The following is a 9,454-nucleotide window of genomic DNA, read 5'->3' as shown; positions in this document are numbered from 1 at the left end:
ATTTTACCGCCATTGCCTGCAACGCAAAAGTTAAAATTTATTTGCAGTGCGTAATTGACCTCAGGGGATTCATTACGCTTTAATGAATATGTGCCGTAGCGAGCATAGGGCCCCGAGCTGTAGTAGTGCTGTTTCATCTTTAGTTTTCTGCACTGCTGCCTTCTCTTCTACTATCCTTTATATCTATCAAAACTGCTCTTTAACTATTGCTCTATCTAGAATTAAGAAAAATGACAAAGAAAATCCGATGTGACAAATTTATACCGAAAGTGACAACATTCTTTAGGCACTCCAGAACCAGCGTAATTTTAATTACAGATAAAATCGTAATCATCAGTATGTGTAAAATTAACAGCAAACGCATTTTTTTGGTAACAATAGACCTTTTCACCACAACAGCATGAAAGTAAGCCGCTTAGCATACCTAACCAACAATGCAGTCTACAAGGTCAACCAAACTTTAATGTTTCGCCGCGTGCACGTATAGTCCCAGCCCCAACAAATAGTAACGCATGGCAGCAAAGAAATAACTTCGTACAGACAACACACTATTTCAACTCGCATCGCAATGCGCCGTATAGAAATTACTATCAGGACAGACGTAAAAAAAAATGATGATCACAATTTTCAGCGTACATTTAATAACAGTCGATCTTATGAGCAGCAACAACATCAGCAACAACGAATAATCATGAATGAAACAGACAATAGGTGTCGTCCATAGCGTAACACGTCAGTAAGAAATAACAGAACAGTTCATATAGTGGATATGCCACAACATTCTCCCGTAAATAATAGCACGTACGACAGAATTTGACCAGACACAGTACAGATTGCATATTACAGTAACGCAAACATTACTTTTGACACGCAGAATTTTGTTCACGAGAATGTTATTTGAAACATGCTTTGTTGAATGCTCCACTTTTATCGCACCCAGATCTTACCAGAAATTTTTCCATTGCCACTGACAGTTCCAACACCGCTTTAGGCGTACACATTTTCCAGGAAACTGAAGAAGATGGTTCAATAGTAATTAAAAACATCGCATTTGCAAGCCGCATTTTGTCACCTGCTGAGCGAAATTACTCCGTTACAGAACTTGAAACATTATGTGTTGTATGGGCTTTTACGAGATTTAGGCACTTTCTTTATGGCAGACATACCACTGTTTACACAGACCATAGAGCTATACAATTTTTACTTTCGGCTAAATTCACTCACGACAGGTTAAGTAGATGGAAACTATATTTACAAGAATTTAATTTTACAATAGTTCACATTCCTGGCACACAAAATGTTATAGCAGACGCACTATCGCGTTCTCTCGGCAACAATCAGCAAGACGTAGCAACCAACTTCTGCAAAGCAAATTTCAGTGTCATGTACATTCAGCAAGTTGCATTTGAAAACTTTATTTCATCGTCATTACAGGACATAGCACAAGAGCAAAACAAAGACCGATATTTCGATTTAATTGTATTTTCTTATCACTGAATTCACTTTAAAATTTTTATGAGGAATTTATATTTGAGTTAGATTGCTAATTTTTGTTTAATTGTCATTGTCAGTAGATTTCATTGTGGCGAGGTTACACTTAGCGCAATGTCCATTAGCATTCTTAAATAATATTGTCCATACATTTCTTTAAAAAATTTTGTGGGGAGGTTACACTCGGCTCCCATTTGTATTAAGTATTGTCTTTTTTCCTTTTAAATTACGGTGGGGAGGTTACAACTACTAATACATATAAAAGTTTTCTGCAAACTTTAAACAGGTTTTTCTCGAGAATCGGTTTTTCAAAACTGTGTGCAGCACGTAATAAAAACGGTTCAACCTATTAACTTCTACCTTTGACCCCTAAAAGTAAACACTTTTCTTGGGAGCTTATAATATATGAAATTTGATAATATTAACTATTTTTTGTAAAGCTATAAAGAGTGAAACGAACTCCCAAAAGTTCAAGTTCATACCATATCGTTTACTTTAAGGTTATTTTATTGTGGTTAGGTATAAGCTCCCGTAAATTTAATGTAGTACCGACTGACGTTATACATGTTTGATTTCAGGTAGCTCCTGAGGGGCTGCACTGCACGCGGTCTGCGTACTTCAAACACGCAGGCCCCTGATCAAACCAAAATAAAGTTCATAGTATGATGAATCATAACACTCTAACAGATCTTTTGTGTGTCTTTTCGTTGTCTCAAAAAAATTTGCAATCTTTGTCTATTTTTTGCTCATTTGAACGAGAACCCGGTCTCAAAACGGAGCGCGAATTACACAGACAACACTCATCCACTGCTTAATAAAGGGAGCACTTAGCGACTTACAACAAACTATAAGCTTAATTTCAAACCTATTCAAACTTTTTGCTTGTATGCTTAGCTTCATATACCATTTGCAAACTAATCAGGCGTTTCAAGCTGTTTTGTACAAGGAAGTTCGATTCTTTTGGAGTCGGAAGTTTTATTAAAATGATCCGTCTTAAGGAGTGGAGCAGTCGTTGTGATGGTAATCATCATCGGGATTACAATTGACGCGCTGCGGTACGTAGACACTTGCAAAAATGAGGCGCGCCATCAAGTCCAAACGTCGAGTAATGTTGAAGGACGACATCATTCTGCTGCAGGATAATGCCCGCTTACAAGTTGCCAACTGACTACGTTGCAGAAGTTTCGCTGGGAAGCCTTTACACACCTTTCATATAGTCCCGATCTCTCCCAACGCCATTTCCATATCTATGGAGTGCCGAAGGAAGACATTAGTGGCCTCGATTTGCTTCTTTCACAATGGGTCAAATACACTGAAGAGCCAAAGAAACTAATACACCTGCCTAATATCGTGTAGGATTCCCGTGAACACGCAGAAGTGCCGAAACACAACGTGGCATGGACTTGACTAATGTCTGAAGTAGTGCTGGAAGCGATTGACACCATAAATCTTTAAGATTACGGGGGGGGGGGGGGGTGGAGATCTCTTCTGAACAGCGCGTCGCAAGGCGTCCCAGATATGCTCAATAATATTCATCTCTGAAGAGTTTGGTGGCCAGCGTAAGTGTTTAAACTCAGAAGAGTGTTCCTGGAGCCACTCTGTAGCAATACTGGAAGTGCGGTGTGTCGCATTGTCCTGCTGGAATAGCCCATGCCCGTCGGAATGCACAATGGACATGAATGGATGCAGATGATCAGACAGGATGCTTACTTACGTGTCATCTGTCAGAGTCGTATCTAGACGTATCAGGGGTCCAATATCAATCCAACCGCATACGCCCCACACCATTACAGAGCCTCCACCAGCTTGAACAGCCACCTGTTGACATGTAGGCTCCATGGATTCATGAGGTTGTCCCCGTACCCGAACACGTCCATCGGCTCGATACAATTTGAAACGAGACTCGTCCGACCAGGCGACGTGTTTCCAGCCATCAATAGTCCACTGTCAGTGTTGACGGATCCAGGCGAGGCACAAAGCTTTGTGTCGTGCAGTCATCAAGGGTACACGAGTGGACCTTTGGTTCCGAAAGCCATTATCGATGATGTTTCATTCAACAGTTCAACTGCACTGAAATCTGCAGCAATTTGCGGAAGGGTTGCGCTTTTGTCATGTTGAATGATTCTCTTCAGTTGTCGTTGGTCCCGCTTCTTGCAGGGTCTTTCCCCGGCCGCAGCGATGTCAGAGATTTGATGTTCTACAGAATTCCTGATATTCACTGTACACTTGTGAAATGGTCGTATGGGAAAATCCGCACTTCATCGCTACCGCGGAGATGCTGTGTCCTGTGGCTTGTGCGCCGCCTATAACACCACGTTCAAAAAAAGCACTCCGTCTTCAGGCCACGAGTAGCCTACCGGGACCATCCGACCACTGTGTCATCCTCGGTGGAGGATGCGGATAGGAGGGGCGTGGGGTCAACACACCGCTCTCCCGGTCGTTATGATGGTATTCTTGACCGAAGCCGCTACTATTCGGTGAGTAACTCCACAATTGGCATCACGAGGCTGAGTGCACCCCGAAAAATGGCAACAGCGCATGGCGGCCCGGATGGTCACCCATCCAATGGCCGACCACGCCCGACAGCGCTTAACTTCGGTGATCTCACGGGAACCGGTGTATCCACTGCGGCAAGGCCGTTGCCCATAACACCACATTCAAACTCATTTAAATCTTGATAACCTGCCATTGTAGCAGTAGTAACCGATCTGACAAATGCGCCAGACACTTGTCATCTTAAATAGGCGTTACCGACCGCGGCGCCGTATTCTGCCTGGAATACGCATGCCTATACCAGTTTCTTTGGCGTTTCAGTGTATGTTATCACTTACGGCGATTACCTTTGAAATAATTAGCTGTTTAGTTATTTTTTCCATCTGACTGGTTTTCATTTGACGGCTTCTTATAATACATAGGTACGCGTTTCGGGTATCAGGCTCCCCATTCTATGTTGTATTTTCTATATTTTGTTTTTATTTAATGACTACTTCGTACTTTTTAAGTGCGAGTGTATGCAGACAGCCAGAAGATGAGAGATGACTCCCGAAACGAGCAGCAGTGTATTACATTCCTCATATTTCTTTATTGTGTGCTAAATAACGCTAATGAGACTTTGGTGCTCACGGGCAAAACCTAAATCAGCATGGCCGGAACTGGGCTGGAAGCAGCAAAGGGAACGAAAGAAACATTTTGAAAGAGATTTAAAGTTCAGGAAGAAGAAATAAAATATTTAAAGTTTGCCAATGACATTGGTATTCTGTAAGAGACATCAAAGGAAGATCAGTTGAACGGAGCGGATGGTGCCTGGAAAAGAGGTTACAAGACAAATATCAACAAAGGAAAAACATTAGTAACGGAACGTGTTTCAACAAATTCAGGCGATGCTGAAAGAATTAGATTAGGAAATGAGGCATTAAACGGAATAGAGAAATGTTAATTGAAGGCATAAAGTCTGTAAATGAGTCCGTAATCATTTTTGGCACTTTATTTTCAGAAGTCCGTCTTGATCACACAGATTTCTTACACTTTATTGCCGGTTTCTGCACAATGGCATCCTCAGATCTGTTACAAAGATAAATATTGTGTAAGCGACAGGTTCAATAAGTTAACGCTAAATCTAACAAGTCTTAGTGATACATAAAATATAAAATTATCAAATGTTTACAGCCACATATAGCATTCACACATACTTATTTAAAAAACTTATTTAAAAAAATAGTGTAATACTACTACACGGCCCAGTCACAGTATTGTGCCCACCGCCTATGTTCGACGTCTACGTGCAATAACCACTTGCAGACGGCAGCTGGCAGCACTAGCAGTGGGGGGTATACAGGAAAACTTTCAGGAAACATTCCTCACACACAAATAAAGAAAAGATGTTATGTGGACATGTGTCCGGAAACGTTTAATTTCCATGTTAGAGCTCATTTTAGTTTCGTCAGTATGTACTGTACTTCCTCGATTCACCGCCAGTTGGCCCAATTGAAGGAAGGTAATGTTGACTTCGGTGCTTGTATTGACATGCGACTCATTGCTCTACAGTTCTAGCATCAAGCACATCAGTACGTAGCATCAACAGGCTAGTGTTCATCATGAACGTGGTTTTGCAGTCAGTGCAGTGTTTACAAATGCGGAGTTGGCAGATGCCCATTTGATGTATGGATTAGCACGGGGCAATAGCCATGGCGCGGTACGTTTCTATCGAGACAGATTTCCAGAACGAAGGTGTCCCGACAGGAAGACGTTCGAAGTAATTGATAGGCGTCTTAGGGAGCACGGAACATTCCAACCTATGACTCGCGACTGGGGAAGACCTAGAACGACGAGGACACCTGCAATGGACGAGGCAATTCTTCGTGCAGTTGACGATAACCCTAATTTCAGCGTCAGAGAAGTTGCTGCTGTACAAGGCAACGTTGACCAGGTCACTGTATGGAGAGTGCTACGGGAGAACCAGTTGTGTCCGTACCATGTACAGCGTGTGCAGGCACTATCAGCAGCTGATTGGCCTCCACGGGTACACATCTGCGAATGGTTCATCCGACAATGTGTCAATCCTCATTTCAGTGCAAATGTTCTCTTTACGGATGAGGCTTCATTCCAACGTGATCAAATTGTAAATTTTCACAATTAACATGTGTGGGCTGACGAGAATCCGCATGCAATTGTGCAATCACGTCATCAACACAGATTTTATGTGAACGTTTGGGCAGGCATTGTTGGTGATGTCTTGATTGGGCCCCGTGTTCTTCCACCTACGCTCAATGGAGCACGTTATCATGATTTCATACGGGATACTCTACCTGTGCTGCTAGAACATGTGCCTTTACAAGTACAACACAACATGTGGTTCACGCACGATGGAGCTCCTGCACATTTCAGTCGAAGTGTTCGTACGCTTCTCAACAACAGATTCGGTGACCGACGGATTGGTAGAGGCGGACCAATTCCATGGCCTCCACGCTCTCCTTACCTCAACCCTCTTGACTTTCATTTATGGGGGCTGATGAAAGCTCTTGTCTACGCAACCCCGGTACCAAATATAGAGACTCTTCGTGCTCGTATTGTGGACGGCTGTGATACAATACGCCATTCTCCAGGGCTGCATCAGCGCATCAGGGATTCCATGCGACGGAGGGTGGATGCACGTATCCTCGCTAACGGAGGACATTTTGAACATTTCCTGTAACAAAGCGTTTGAAGTCACGCTGGTACGTTCTGTTGCTGTGTGTTTCCATTCCATGATTAATGTGATTTGAAGAGAAATAGTAAAATGAGCTCTAACATGGAAAGTAAGCGTTTCCGGACACATGTCCACATAACATATTTTCTTTCTTTGTGTGTGAGGAATGTTTCCTGAAAGTTTGGCCGTACCTTTTTGTAACACCCTGTATAAAGCTATTGGGTGGACGTGGATACAGAGCAGTCGTTGTCATACTGCGGAAACGAAGCGATTTATCTGACGGCAGGAACGGGCATGATCATTGGCTTTTGCGCCTAGGGTGGAAGCATTTCGGAAACGGCTAAAACTGTAAACTGTTCGCATGCCGCCCTGGTTAAAATATAGCATGCGTGGCAAAATGGCGCTATTCAAAACCGGCGGCGAGGCAACTGTGCTGCATAACGGGCCATAGATGACAGGCAGCTGCAGAAGCGAACTTTGCTGCATACCGGCCATTGCAGCACTGGTTCATACAACCATGCTGACTGCTGTTCATCGGGCGACGAAGGCTGGAATTTGCACGCCAGTACCGCAACTGAGTGGCGACAGTGGCCTCTTTAGATGAATCACGTGTTATGCTCCATTGGAGAAATGGCCATTGCCGTGTACGGCGTGAAACGTCTGAAAGCAAACACTCGGCAACATCATCGGAAGGCCGGAGGAGGGTGAGCCGTGGTCCAGCTAATGGTTGGTTGGTTTGGGGAAGGAGACCAGACAGCGAGGTCATCGACCTCATCGGATTAGGGAAGGACGGGGAAGGAGGTCGGCCGTGCCCTTTGAAAGGAGCCATCCCGGCATTTGCCTGGAGCGATTTAGGGAAATCACGGAAAACCTAAATCAGGATGGCCGGACGCGGGATTGAACCGTCGTCCTCCCGAATGCGAGTCCAGTGTCTAACCACTGCGCCACCTCGCTCGGTAGGTCCGGCTAATGTTTTCGTGACATTTCCTGGGTGATCTCGTCATTCTGGAAGACACAATGGATCAACACACTTATGCATGTATCCATGGGGACCATGTATACCCACATATGCAGTTCTTTTTTCTTCGCGACGATCACATGAACCAGCAGAACAATTGTAACGCCCCAACGACCACCTTAAAGTCGATTAAGAAAGAACATGAAGTAGGGAAAGTTATCTTGGCAGTTACGACATCTTTGTCGATGAGCTAACACGAAAGAGTTTTGTCAACGACTACATTGTACACCACTGAGCATATTTGTTAGCGAAAGAGAAAGAAGAAACATCGTATTTCAGCAATGGACAAATATCCACGTGACAAATGTGAAATTAATATCTCAAAAGTTAAGTCCAAAGTAATGTCATCAGAGGGAACTTTTATGTGGAAGAGAGTTGTAAGCGCAACGAAGAAATCCAATGCGCCTACAGTGCTCTTCCACAGAAGAAGTCGCTTGCTAGAACTCATCCAGTGCAGACGCACGAGAGCAGTTCTGATCTGAATTACTGACATTGCGAATCGTGACGAGATTGTTTTATAGTTTAGAAGTGTTTGTTGCGCGACGGGATTCACGGCTTAAGAAACTGATTTTATGAACTGAGACAAGAACAGATAGACTCATTTAACCGTGCACTACAGGTTAATTGAAATCTAATAACGGAATTAGTGAACATTGGACTTGACTTTAAATTAGTTAGACCTTAACGAGAAGTGAACATTCTATGAAAGAATACACGCAATTAGTCTTGAGTAGGACCCAAGTACACGACATCATGAAGATAAAACAATTACGCTAGAGTGTTGAGTTGTGGTAATTGCCAAGAAACTATAACTCAATCGGACTGACTTAACTAAACTATTCCGTTGTTGTGTGGTGCGGGAGTTCTAAGTATTTAGTGATAAAATAACAATAAACTGTTCGTTACCTGTTAAATACCCGGTGTGGACTACATCATTAAATAGTTTGATAAATGACTAAATCGACGACTAATCATGAAAGACTATTTCATTGAAGTGCAAATATTCACGTCATTAGTTTAGAAGTGAGCTTTAAAATATTTTCGTATTACGACGCAATCTTACGAAGACTGAATCAATGAGTATCTCTGGATCTCGTTGCATACCAGCACAACAATTCCATAGCAACGAGACAACAGCGTAAGAAAAAACTGTCAACTAATATATTTCCTCGCAATCAGTGGTGTGTGCTATGCGAACGAGAGAAAAATTAATAACTACTGCAAACCCAGGCAATTAACAATACAATATTAATAATGAAAAGCATAAATTTAACGAGTTCGCATAAGTGGAAACGCTGCAGACTTGTAATTGAGATACAACGACTACGCGAGGAACGCCTTTTCGGAAGTTTTTCAGGTTTTTTCTCCCGTTAATCTACGGGGACTGACGTTATATCGCATCGTGTCTCTACTCTGCCGCGAGAGCTGTGGCAGTAGCAGCTCTACGGCGTCGACTACATCAGCACGCGGTTGGATTCCGGGGGCACGCACCACACAATACATGTCACACAGTTTGCAGTGTACGCGTGTGGTTCAAAGAGCACCAGGATGTGTTTAACATAGTCCCCTGGCCACCAGACTCCCAGGATTTAAACCCAATTGCGAATATGTAGGACCATCTTGATCGGGCTGTTAGCGCCGTCGATCCTCAACGGATAAAATAGCGCAACTAGCCGCTGCACTGGTGTTGTCATGGTTCCACATCCCTGTCGGTACCTTCGAGAACATCACTGACTCTCTTCCTGCAGCAGTCCGCGCTG

The 9,454-nt window shown here is 43.3% G+C and overlaps 1 pseudogene; it reads right to left on the bottom strand.

The window, feature by feature from the left end:
• Positions 1-4,017: 4,017 nt before the first annotated feature.
• Positions 4,018-4,135, bottom strand: LOC124799846 (annotated as a pseudogene).
• Positions 4,136-9,454: the final 5,319 nt, after the last annotated feature.

Source organism: Schistocerca piceifrons, chromosome 5 (genome assembly GCF_021461385.2).
Source record: "Schistocerca piceifrons isolate TAMUIC-IGC-003096 chromosome 5, iqSchPice1.1, whole genome shotgun sequence".
Taxonomy (NCBI): Eukaryota; Metazoa; Arthropoda; class Insecta; order Orthoptera; family Acrididae; genus Schistocerca; species Schistocerca piceifrons.
The sequence above is the reverse complement of the archived record's forward strand: the minus strand, read 5'-3'. Positions and strand labels throughout refer to the sequence as shown.